This window comes from Rhinolophus hipposideros (assembly GCF_964194185.1).
Source record: "Rhinolophus hipposideros genome assembly, chromosome: 7".
Taxonomy (NCBI): domain Eukaryota; kingdom Metazoa; phylum Chordata; class Mammalia; order Chiroptera; family Rhinolophidae; genus Rhinolophus; species Rhinolophus hipposideros.
Window position 1 is genome coordinate 77,334,546 of NC_138053.1, and position 13,657 is coordinate 77,348,202.

A 13,657-nucleotide genomic window follows, 5' to 3' on the forward strand; every position below is an offset into this window, starting at 1 on the left:
ATGGAGCCACATTTTATACCCTAGTAGCAGCTTTAATGGCAGAGCTGGGCCCCCTTCAAATAAGCTGCATCATGGTTTCAGGTTGAAAATACATCCCGTCAATAATTATTGACCGAGCCACTGCTTGTGCCAGGTTCTCTTCTAGGCTATGAGGGTAGAACAATGAGCTGGAATAAATGCAAACAGAGCCACTGGTTTTCAAACCAAACTACCAGCTCACAGTTGTGAAGTGATAAGAGAGGAAGGGAAACATGGGTACTGAGAGTCCTGTGTCTGAGTCTCATCTAGCTTCTGGAGCCGGGACAGTTAGAGCCCTTCATATGACAGTGTGTTATGCAACTATGTAGTAAATTTGTTGAATGTAGGCAATCTATCAGGACAGTGCAAGGAAAGTCCCTCTGTATTCTTGGAGGTAGATAATTGGCCCTTCAATGCAGATGCTTCACTGAGCCTTAAGAGTATAAGTAGGTAACTATTCAACCCTCATCAGGCTTCCTGGGGATGCAGTTTGTTCTGCTGATATTTAATCAAGTGGAGAGATTAAATTAACCAAAAGGATTTTTGGATGGTGTGTGGGTGCTCTCTACTCCTCCTTCCTGAAATTCTACTAACACCCTCTGAGTGGTATACCTTTTTGGAATTATACTTCTTTCTTTTGAGCATAGAATGAAAAACCTCACAACTTCCAATTTTTGAAATTGGTCAACAAACTTGCTTTCCTGGAAATTATAGGCTCTTCTTTTAAATTAAAACCTTGTTGAAAGGGGCAGCAACATTTTATGTTTTAGAACTTATGCTTATGATTCAAGGAAAAACAGAGGTGCCAAAAGTCTGATAGATTGTCGTATAATGTTATTGATACGTAATTGATTCTTTGGAAAGCCAATGTTTCTAAGCACGGTGTTACTTCAAATTGCTTATATGAATATTACATAATCTTGATGGAGATAGCTAGCTCTTTCATTGTAACAAAAAGTATACCACTAAGTGAATCCCCTAAAATTTTGTGTTGTAAAACACATGACGGGTGAAATCTGTTGAAAGGAGCCTAAACAAATGATTGATGGGGGTTCTGAGAACACTCCTGTGTGAGAAGCATTCTTTCTGCCATCTCAGTTGGTGCGGTGAGAGGTTGTGGTAAAACAGCTCTTCCTCTCTGAGAACAGCGTGGCATTCTTGTTTCATTCTCACACTTGCTTTGCCAAAACCAGTATTATCCCTCAGCAAAACAGAGTGGAAGTTGCTCTTCAGGAGTGCAACCCCCTGAAAATATAAGCAAGCAACCAGTACCTGAGGTTTTGATAAGGGACCTTGCAACGACCAGAAAGGTATATTGCATCAGGGAAAGAAAATCTCAAAATGTAATGGCCTTTTCTTTCGTTCTAGATTCTTCTGCAGAGGCTTCGTAAATGGAATTACTTGTTTATTCTTTCTTGGGAGTGTTAAACAAATCGTAACAGCCATTGAACATTGTTGATGCAATTGCTGTTTCACCAAAGTTGTCATGAACACCTATGGGTTTCTAGCTGCCACTCTTGCTCCCAACACTGAAACTGTGCCAAGCAGCTCAAATGTGCAAAAGGGCACACCCAGCTTTATATTATGCTGCCCAAATTACTGTCATTCATCTCCAGTTTCCTTCTGCTCTAGGCCCTGTAGTAAATTTACGAGGGACTCAGAGCCTAAGCACCAGGAATTCGAAGCAAGATCTGAGTATGTAGTTTGTCATCCTGTCATCAAAGACTTGAGAAACTTTTTCTTCCCTCACCTTAACACTTGGCACTCGAGAGATTGGTATTGATTCTGGGAACATCTTGTTCTCTACCTTGAAAGGCTTGAGTTGCTGGTTGCTCAGGCCACCTGCAGAACTGATGGTCATCAGTGCTCCCAGAGAGAGCCTTAGAACAGAATGGGGACCAGAAATTGACAGAAAATGACAGGTGGCAGAGTGGCTTGCTTCTTCCACGGTTGTAGTGAGCCTTAGAGTGTTTCCACCTTGATGGGATAAAGTGCTACACCAATGCTGGCTATTATTAAATATCAGACATTGCCTTAGGAAACCCAGACCATTCATTTAGTTGCCAAGGAAACTGGGAAACAAAACACCATTCCACAAGGTTCATACTTAGTCATTCCTAAAATCTCATTTAGCATCATCATTCAACACCCATTTCCTATTTTTGAAGCTGAAAATTGAATATGGTAAATTACCATTAATTCAGGTTCCACTAAGTGAGCTCATTTAGACAGAATTTGAATGAAAATTTACTTTTATTTTATCTATACTAAAAAAAGTGGATTGTTGAGCAATTCAGTAATTTAAGGAGGAGTATAAGGGCTGTGCCTAACTATATTCATGTGTTTTACAGATACATGGAGATACCTATCTGCATATAAATGTAATTAGTATGATAGTCATTAAAAGTTCCCACATATCTTTTAAAACAATCCCTGGCCAACTTGTTAGTTGACAGCGCTTTATGTGAATAAGTGTAATCCAAGCTATTTTCTAGATAGTGAGTTGTTCCTATATGTAAATGTATCTTGATAGTATTTTAAAATAGAAACTCTGCTTTTGAGCATAATTTCTGTTATGCTCAAAACTATGTTAAAACAGAGTTTCCAAGGTATCTATCATATAAATTTAAAAATATTTTGTTTCAAAAGCTATATATGTTTCTAGTGGTAAACTATGTATGCATTGAAAGCAAGAATTTGTCTCTAGTGACAGTATTTAGGATATCATTCCTAGGGACCAGAGATTGAGGCATTTTTAAGCTACAAAGTTAGGTATAATTTAATTTATAATAGCAACCTTGTCATTTTGTCACATTATCAAACTGTTCCTTGTCATTAACTTGGTTCTGATTTAATAGAATTTCCTCAGTTTAAGACTTAAAACATTTGCTACTCTTGTAATAAAAAAGTCCATCTAGGTTTATATTTCCATTAAAGTGTTTCCAAGATATATATTTTTTCTTAATAGCTAACATGTCACAGATCATGCTTCTTTGAAAGTTCAGTTCCCTGATGGTGCTTTTGGATCATTTAAAAATATTACTTGTGTGATATTTCAGTTACAGGTGATGAAAGTTCTTTGAAAAAAATAAGGCCTTGTTCAAATTGTACTCTCTTGTGCTCTTAAAAGAACAAAATGCAATTACCCATAAAACCATTATTTCAGCAGCCAAGAACGAGGGTTTGAAAATGTGACATTAATACTCTTTTTCCTGCAGGGTCAGACTACTCCCAACTAGCCGGCCATGTTCCCAGAATGCCCAGCCTCCAAGCAGTGCTTCTACTAGGACCATGGGGAATAGTGTTACTCGATGGGCTGGTGTTATGGACCAGGGAAAGGAGGTTAGAGGGAGGAGAGAGAGATGAAACCTAGTGGTTGAATCCTGCTTTTTGTGTCTTTACTCTGAAGTTCATTTCCCATTATAGGAAGCATAGGGCCAACCATAAAACACTAAGACATATCCTGGTCACCTGAGAAGTGGGGAGTGTGCCCTCTATCACCTCCTCTGTGGCTAGTCCCTACACCCTGCTCTTGAAGACCAGGCATCCTTGGTGCCCAAGGGTCCTGAGAAGTGCCCCATTCTTTAGTTGTATCCCTACCTATGTGTTTTGTCTCGACTCCCTTTCCTTAAAGAATTTTTATCTGTTTATTTAGCTATTAACTTCTCTACCCTAACATATTAATAACAACACTAGTATGATCATAAAAAGGTGCTCTCGAGTAGCGTTGTCTCGCAGAACTTTCTGGGATGGTGGAAATGCTCTCTTCCTGCACTCTCCAAGGTGTCAGCTACCAGCTACATAGGGCTACTGAGTAGCCTCAAGTGTGACTGAGGCGTTCATTATACTTAATTTTAATTAAATTTAAAAAGCCACATGTGACTAGTGGTTATTGTGTTGGATAGCACAGCCCTAGAGATTTTTTTTTTTTTTTAAGATTTTATTGGGGAAGACGAACAGGACATTATTGGGGGAACAGTATGTTTTTTCCAGGACCCATCAGCTCCAAGTCAAGTTGCTGTTCTTTCAATCTTAGTTGTGAAGGGCGCAGCTCAGCTCCAAGTCCAGTTGCTGTTGTTCAATCTTAGTTGCAGGGGGTGCAGCCCACCATCCCTTGTGGGAGTCGAACCGGCAACCTTGTGGTTGAGAGCATGCGCTCCAACCAACTGAGACATCTGGCCTCCTGGGAGCTCAGTGGCAGCTCAGCGGCAGCTCGTTGTTTTCATTCAATCTAGTTGTGGAAGGCACAGCTGGCTGGCCCATGTGGGAATTGAACTGGCAACCCTGTTGCCTAGAGCTCATGCTCTAACCATCTGAGCCACCTGTCTGCCCATAGAGATTTTTATCTTTATGTAAAATGTGATGACTATGGGGGAGCTGTAGCTGGCCAGGGGACAGATGGGTCTGTGATGATTCTTGCAAATGTCCCACCTCAGACGGCACCTCAAACAGCAAAGGCAAGCCCAATTCCCAGACTCACCTGACTCAGCTTGACTGCCAGTGGCAAGTTAAACTCAATAGAAAATACTCCAGGGAGAACGTAAAATACTCCACTATGAATCACGTATTTTGACACCATTTCCTTCTTTTTCTCTTGCTTTTTATCCCCCTTAGGTTTCAAAAGAAGATTTTTTGAACTATTATGCTGGTGTTAGTGCTTCTATTGACACTGATGCGTATTTTATTTTGATGATGATGAAATCCTGGAGATTATGACTTTTATCTGCTAATTCCTTTGGAAACCAGGGACTCTCAAAGAGGGGGATGAGTTTGAAAGAAGTCCAATGTATAGATTTTGAAAAGGTATAAACTAAAGTTTCTGAAAGATCTGGAATTGTAAAATCAACAGATCTTCAGTCATTTTACTTAATTACCTGGAACATGTTCATTTCCTTAAATGCCTAAGGATACATTTTAAAATCATAAATAAAAGAAGAGAAGGAAAGAAGGAAAAAAGGAAGAAAAAAAACCATTAAGTGAAACTGGGAAGTAGTTCTTACTTGAAATAATATACTTCTTGATATAATTGTTCTTCTTATGGGTGTAAATGTAGCTGTTTCTCCACATCTTTATTGACTGTCTTTGGAGTCTGTAGTAGGAGCTGATAATGAAAGGATTGGAGGAACATCTGTGTAAATTTTCCTGAGCTTGCTTAGTTTCATGTTTCTCTTGGTGAATAACTTAAAAATAAAAATTATTTTATTCTCAAATGTAGTGACTTTTGGGAGGCTATTTTAATATTTTAATTCAGGGATTCAAACTCAGTAGATTCCTATACTTTCATGAACAGGGGACATAAGTGCCTCTGGTGAGAAAAGGAAAGTGAGTCCAGCTGGCCCACTAGGTTGAAAGCTGGGCTTTCATGGAGTGAACTCTGTTACTGATAAGCCTATGAGGATGACAGAGAAAGTACAGAGTAAAGGAAGTGCCTGTGTGAACCCTTGGAGGCTTCCAGGAGCTTTAGGGTAAACAGGGAAGAGGACTTTGAAACTGCTTTTAGGAATTCATCATTTGAACTCACTTCTATGTTCCTCTGCAAGGCAGGTGATGTCAGGTTTCCTGACCCATTTCTCTTCCTCTAATAACTGCTTTCAGGTAACAAAAATGGCTGTAAGTTGATTAACACATGCCCACAGGCCCTTCATCTTGGAAAAGAGGTAGAAGTGAGGGTGGGATAGGAGATGGAAGACAAAAGCTGTGCTTCTCAAACTTTGATGAGCACATAAATCACATGGGAAAATGCTAATTCTGATTCAGAAGTTGGGGTGGGGACAGAACCCAAGCCTTTCTCACAAGCTGCCCTATGACGTTGATGCCTCTGGTCTACAGATAACACTTTGAGTAGTGAGAGGTAGACAGATACCAGCTTGTACATTTCTAGTGCATTTGGCTTATTATCTGCCTACCTTTGGTTGGCCATCATAATTTATGATTTTTGACTGCTGGGTCATCTTCTCCTTGTTGTTAAAGTCATGAAAGTATAAGGGGAGTATCAAAGGGAATGTATGTGCCTCCCAGGTACATTTAGGAGAGTGATAGAACTTTCAAGAGGCCGTGGGTGCTGGCATTTCAATTGGAGAATTTTTCATAATCCAGGACCAAATCCTGCAGCCTTCAGGACTCAAAGATCCAAATTTGTCAGTCCACTGAAAGTAAGTCCTTATCTTAAGGGCGACCTACATTGAGCAAGCTCACAGCAACTGATGCTAAAACTGAAATGCCAACCCATTAATTTCCCATGGAGAATATAATTCTCATGTTTGCTGAGACCAGATCAGAGAATCTCACCTGGGTTTGAGGAAGTGAGACAATCACAACGTAGCTCTCAGAACAGGGTGGCTTTAAGCCATATATTCCCAGATACTGCCAAGCAGGGCAAGAGGATATACATGTGGTATGCTAGAGAAATGCTAGCTGCTATAATAAATAAATGCTCACACTTATAAAAGCTCAAACACAATACAGTAACTCCTCACTTAATGTCATCGATAGGTTCTGTGACTTTAAGTAATATGATGTGTAGTGAAACAAATTTACTGTAGACTGATTGATATAAGCAAGACTTAAGTGCCTACAGCATCTCACCAATGTTATAATGAAATTATATTAAACAAAATGACATTATTCGAGGACCTGCTATATATATTTATTTTTCACTAATGAGACAATATTATGTATCTGCTGTTTGTGGTCAGTGAGCAGCTTTCCTCCATGTAATGATTCTGGTTTGCAGGATTCCTCCATTTTTGTGGTTCTGCTCTTCTCTAGGGCTTTGTAATCAATGATATTCATGTGACTGAAGGAGACGAGTATAGAGAAGACTGAAGAACTTTCTGAAAAGCTTTGGTCTGGAGATGACGCACATCACCTCTAGTTGCATTCCATTTTACAATAACTAGTCATATGATTATATCTAAATTCAAAGGATGCTGGAAGTGTAATCCCGGGCAGGAAATCTTACTGCCAGTGAAAATCTATCGAATGGTAAAAGAGTACAAATTTTGGTTGACAACTATCTGTCTGCCACTTGAAATAGAGCTCCCCATTGCCTTCCTTTTTTTGACAGAGGCGTGCTTAGTGGTCTTGGTAGCCAAGATGGAGTGAGATATTTGCCAGGTTGGAGGAGTGTAGAACTGAGGTCTCTCTAGCCTTAGCCATGTAAACAATTAAGAAAATGACTTCTACAGCTATATAAGGTAATGATTCTCTAATCAGTATGTCCTGACACTTAGATCCCATGGCCCTATTCCAAGCCTTGAAATTTGGACTGCCACAGTACTGAGGCAATTCATCCTTTATCTGCTTCTGTGGTGCAGGGCCTCGGAATTTTCCATGTATGTCTACATAGAGGCTTTCTGTGGGCAGTTATAGCTATATCCTATCACACATACTGGAACAAGTTATTCATATTGGTAAATGAGAAATTTTTTTTGCCCTAGAGTCAGGTCTCTTCTTGGAAACCTAATTATAATGATGAGTTTATTTGATTATTGGAATCAGAACAAAAAACATGAAGATTAGAATATTTAATGAAATTAGGCTGACACTTTATTGCATTCATCTTGCCGGTGAAACCCTAACAATCTTTTCCTAACAGTCCTTGGAGGGGATTAACAAAGATGCCCTCACTGACCTCTCACTTTTTCAGTGCTTCATAGCAGACTAACAGCCCATAGGAGGGACTGTCAATTAACAGGATCAAGCCTGCCTTTCCTGCCTGTGGGTGATGTTTGTCTTTTTAGGCTACCTTTACATATCTCTGTTTTAATTCATTGTGTATAAAATATCACAGCAATTTTAACATTACTCTGAGGGTTATCTTATATCCCTGTTATTTGGCGTGTACCTTACTGGAGCTCCAGTGAAATGACCACAGAAATCAGGTACTTTCTTGTTTCCTATTACAGGGAAAAATTAAATCAGAAGAGAATATAACTAATTAACATGGTTTAATAAATTATGGGAAGGAGGTGACAGGGTAACCTAGATGGTTTCAGGATGGGGACTGGTCACCAGCAAGATTAATCACACAGAAAGTTGGAACTTTGGAACAGATCAACCTCTGAGGAGGGAAGGGTTGCTGGAGATAGAGTTCAGTCACATGGACAATGATTTAATCAAGTATGCCTACATAATGAACGTCAATAAAAACTCTGAACACTGAGGCTCAAGTGGCACTTTTCGGTTGGTGAACACATTGATGTGCTGGGCTGGCGACACACCTTGATTCCAGGATAGGAGAAGAGAGCTCTCTGCATTTCCTCTCAGTCTTATCCTATATGTCTCTTCATCTGGCTGGTCCTTCTGATTTGTATTCTTTACAATAAAACTGTAATTTGTAAATATAGAGCTTTCCTGAGTTCTGTGAGTCATTCTAATAAATTACTGAAACTGAGGGTATTGTAAAGAAATGTATTTTTAACCAACTGGCTATAAATTCGAGACTTCAATACAGAAATCCTGCCCGAGTTTCCAGCCTGCCTGTCCTGTCCTGTAGAATTCAGACCCAAGACCACAACATCAACGCTTACCTGATGCTAGTCTGCTATATTGCCCTACAAATTTCAGACTCGTCAGCCTTCATAATCATGAACAAATTTCTTAATATACGAGGTCTGACAATTAAGTTTGAGAACTCATTCTGGAAAAAGTGCTACATACCTCATTGCTGAATATCACTATAGTCACCTTCGAAGTATTCCTTTTGGGAAGCTATGCACCAATGCCAGTGTTTAGTCCACCCTTCAAAGCAGTTTTGGAACTCTTTTTCTGGAATGGCCATCAGAGCTCTCACCGTATTACTCTTGATGTCCTGAATGTCATCAAAATGTCTTCTTTTCAATATTTTCTTTATCTTCGGGTAAATAAAGAAGTCATTGGGGACCAGATCAGGTGAGTAGGGAGGCTGTTTCAATACAGTTATTTGTTTACTGGCTGAAAACTCCCTCACAGACAGTGCCCTGTGAGCTGGTGCATTGTCGTGATGCAAGAGCCGTGAATTGTTGGCAAAAAGTTCAGGTCACCTAACTTTTTCATGCAGCCTTTACAGCACTTCCAAATAGTAAACTTGGTTAACTGTTTGTCCAGTTGGTACAAATTCGTAATGAATAATCCCTCTGATATTAAAAAAGGTTAGCAACATTGTTGCAACAAGTTTGTGAACTTAACTGGCAGACCTTGTATATTCCTTATGCTATACCCCGCATCCCATGACTACTCTCTAGCAACAGATTTATACTTCTTAATCCCTCCCCTTTTTCATCTACCTCCCAACCCACTTCCCATGTAGTACCCATCAAAATGGTCTCTGTATCTGTTTGTTTCTGTTTTGTTAGTTTTGTTCCTTAGATTCCATATATAAACAAAATCACATTGCATCTGTCTTTCTCTGTCTGACATTCCACTCAGCACAGTACCCTCCAGGTCTGTCCATGCTCCTTAGATGGCAAGAACCCATTCCGTTCCACCGCCAAGCAATATTCCATTGTGTATATGTACCACCTCCTCTTTATTCATTCTTCCATCAACAAACACCTAGCTGCCTCCACATCTTGGCTATTGTAAACAGTGCTTCAATGAACATATGGATGCACACATCTCAAAGTAGCGTTTTGGGTTTCTTCAGACAAATATGCAGAAGTGGGATTATTGGCTCCTTCTTTGTCTCTTGTTATAGTCTTTGCTTTAACGTCTATTTTGTCTGGTGTAAGTTTTGTTATCCCAGCTTTATTGTTTATTGTTCCATTTTCATGAGATAACTTTATCCATCCCCTTACTTTCTATCTGTGTGTGTCTTTCCATCTAAAGTGAGTCTCTTGTAGGCAGCATATGTATGGGTCTTCTTTTCTTATTCATTCAGCCCTCCTATATCTTTTGATTGGAGCATTTAATCTACTTACATTGAAAGTAATTTTTGATAGATATATAGTTATTGCCATTTTGTTATTCATATTTGTTATCTTTTTTTTTTTTTGTCTTAAAGAAATCTCTCTAGGATTCTTTGTAATACTGGTTTGATGGTATGTGTTCCTTTAGCTTTGTCTTGTCTGGGAAGCTCTTTATCTATCTTTCAATTCTAAGTGATAGTTTTGCTGGGTAATCTTGGTTGTATGTCCTGCATTTCATCACTCTGAATATTTCATGCCAATCCCCTGGCCTGCAAGGTTTCTTTTGAGAAATCAGCTGACATTCTTATGGGAGCTCCCTTGTAGGTAACTAACTGCTTTTCTCTTGCTACTTCTAAGATTCTTTCTTTGTCTTTAATCTTTGGCATTTTAATTATAATGTGTTTTGATGTGGACCTCCTTGGGTTCATCTTATTTGGGACTCTGTGCTTTCTGAGCTCATATATCTATTTTCTTTACCAGGTTAGGGAAGTTTTCCATCATTATCTCTTCAAATAGGTTTTCATTTCCTTGCTCTTTCTCTTCTCCTTCTGGTACCACTATGATGTGAATGTTGGTACACTCAATGTTGTCCCAGAGGTCCCTTAAACTATCTTCATTAAAAAACAATTTGTTTTCCTTTTTGCTGTTTTGATTGAATGTTTTCTGCTACATTATTTTCTAAATTGCTGATTATAAATTATATCCTCTGCTTCATCTACTATGCTGTTGATTCTCTCTAATGTATTTTTCATTTTAGTTATTGTATTCTTTATTTTTGAATGGTTCTTTTTTATGTTTTCTATCTCCATTTTTATGTTTCCTATTTCTTTGTTGAAGTTCTCAGCAAGATCACTGAGCATCCCTATAACCATTATTTTGAACTCTGCATCTGGTAGATTGCTTATCTCCATTTTGTTTAGTTCTTTTTCTGGAGGTTTCTTCTATTCTTTTATTTGGGACATGTTTCTTTGTCATCTCAGGTTTGTTTCCATGTATTAGGTAGGACAGCTATGCCTCCTGGTCTTAGTAGAGTGGCCTTATATAGTAGGTGGCCTGTGGGGCCTGGTGGTACAGTCTCCTTGGTCACCAGAGTCAGGTGCTCTAGGTGTGTGGGTGTATGTGGCCTCCTTTTGTAAATGAGACTTGGTTGCTGTTTGCAGGTCAATGGGAGGGATTGACCCTTAGGCTGATTGGTTGTGAGAACTGGCCATGACTACAATGGAGGGGCTGTGGTACAAGAGCTGATCCTGTGGAGCAGGACTCACTTTAGCAGGGCTCTAGTTCCTGCCAAGTTGTCCTTTGAAGTCATCCTTGGATGTGGCAGGGTGATGTTCTGGCTCTGTCTGAAGCTGGTCTCTGGGCATGCCATCCTTGGTGCCACCTGGCATGAGCCACACAGATATCTGCAGATGGCCACCACCTATGCTGAGCTTAGAGGTGCCTTGAGAGGTCAGGCCACAAACCAAGGCTGCCTGTCACTAGTGTGGGATAAGGGCTGCTCATCCAGAAGTCTGGGACATGCTGAAGTCACATGCTACTTGTTTGGGTTTTGGGAATCTTTGAGAGATTTTTAGGAAAGCCCACAGCAGGAGCCAAGACAAGCTATTGGTATGGAAAAGCCACTGGAAGGGGCTTGGGTATGCCTGAAAATTGGGTGGAGCAGGGTCTCAGGGAATCATCAGGTAGGTACAGACAAATGGTATAGCCAGGTTGATGGAGGCAGATGTGGTGACCGCCTGCATCTGCGTGTTGGGAGGTGGGAGGACTCAACAAAGAAAAAATGACTCCTTCCAGCTCCTCTGTCCAGGAGAAAGCTGCCCCTCTAGCCTTTGCCTTAAAGCCAGATAATTCATTTCCTTCCTGTATGTCCCTAGTGTCTTTTGAGCTGCTGCCCTAGCACTGGAGCTCAGAGCAAGTGAGTCTATCAGTGAGTAAGTCTTTGCGTGGGCCCTCTAAGAGGAATGACTAGAACTCCAGCAGCTCTCCATCTTACTCAGCCACAATCTTCACTGGTTTTCACAACCAGAAGTTAAGGGTACTTCTCTCCCCAGCACTGGAACACTGGGCTGGGGAGACTCGTGTGGGACTGGGACTCCTCACTCCTTCAGAGGGACCTCCACAGTGGAGATACCACTTCTGATTTTTAATGGTCACATGCAGATGTGGGACCAGCTCGTTCTACATCTCTGACCCTCCTACCAGTCTCAAGTTGGCTTCTTCTATATGTCCTTAGTTGTAGTGCTTTGATTCAGCTAGACTTCAGGCATTTTTCAATGATGGTTGTTCTGTAGTTTGCTTGCAATTTTGATGTGATTGTGAAAGGAGGTAAGCACAGCATTAACCTACTGCTCCATCTTGACTACAAATCTCAATTTCACTTCTTTTGTGAGCCAGTTGTTAATGTGCTTTGTCCATTTCCTTCTTGGATTGTTCCTCTTATTAACTTATACGACTCTTTGAATATTAAGGATTTATGACTTTTCCTGTCATATTGTTATTATAGTTTTATAGTTTATTTTTATCTTTTCTTTTTAGTTGTGGGTTTTTTTAATGCAATAAAGAATTTATCAATATTTTAAACTTTATGTTGTCAAATATATCAATACTTCTTTTATGTCTTCTGGGTTTATGTCTTATTTATTATGTATATTTTATTTTATTATTTTATGTCTTATTTAGAAATAATTTCCACACCCCCAAAATATAAAATGATTCACCAGTGTCTTCTAGCATATTTATTTTCATTTAAACAATTATTTATATTTTTGACCTATGTGGGATTTATTTTGGAATAAGAAGTCAGTATTTTACTCTTTATCTACAAATGGGTAGTGTATTTTTCCAATGTCATTTATTAAATAACTCACCTTTTCTCTACTAATTAGAAATGAATGAAATTTTTGTAATTACGTGGGTCTAGATACACAGGTTCTCTATTCTATTCCATTGATTGCTCTGTGAAAAAGAAATGAAGAAAATATAACCAGTGATATCTATAAATTCCAGGCAAATGATTTTGCAGTTTTTGACTGATAATTATTATTTTGTCTGAACAAATAATGAAATTAATTTATACTGCTTTTAAAATGAGTAAAATGTTAAAATCGCTCATGTAGTTCTTTTCTCTGTTCTTCTTCAGAATTCTGAAGATTTTTCTTGAGCATATGTTTTTCCACATGGTATTTAGAAAAATGTACATGTATACATATATGTATATGATGTGGACGACTACACATCAATAATTAAATGTGATTATTTCTGAAGAGTGGGAGTAGAGTGAGGTCTTTCCTTGTTACATTATACATACTTGTGTTTCTTGAATTTTGTTGAAAGAGCAAGTACTAGTTTAGTGATAAAGATTCAATGAAGATTTAAAGAAGTAACTCAACATATGAAAATATAATGAAAGACTTTATGAAGTCTATGTCATTTAGTACATTTTATTTTACTTGATCCCCTTGTGTTTTCCAGATATGCAATCATTTCATTTGGCAATGATGATCATTTGGTTTCCTCCTGTTTAATACTTATGCTTCTTACTTTGTTTTCTTGTCTAATTGCAGTTTCTAACATTTCTAGAACAATGTCAAATATGGTGACAGTGGAATTTCTTTTGTCTCTAAATTTAATGGAGTACTTTTACTATTTTGCCACTAAGCATGACCCTGGCGTATGTTCTGTTCTTAGTTTACTAAAGTTTTATGTTAAATAAAATAAATTCTAAGCATCACTCAAATCTACACTGGCAACTT

The 13,657-nt window shown here is 38.9% G+C and overlaps 1 protein-coding gene across 2 annotated transcripts in view; it reads left to right on the plus strand.

The window, feature by feature from the left end:
• Positions 1–5,225, plus strand: part of CAPSL (calcyphosine like) — a 36,201-nt gene extending 30,976 nt beyond the window's left edge. For both annotated transcript variants that reach the window (XM_081054064.1, XM_081054063.1), the window contains exon 6: positions 4,633–5,225. The gene's annotated coding sequence lies outside the window, so the exon portion shown is untranslated. The remainder of the gene's footprint in view (positions 1–4,632) is intronic.
• The last annotated feature ends 8,432 nt before the right edge of the window (positions 5,226–13,657 follow it).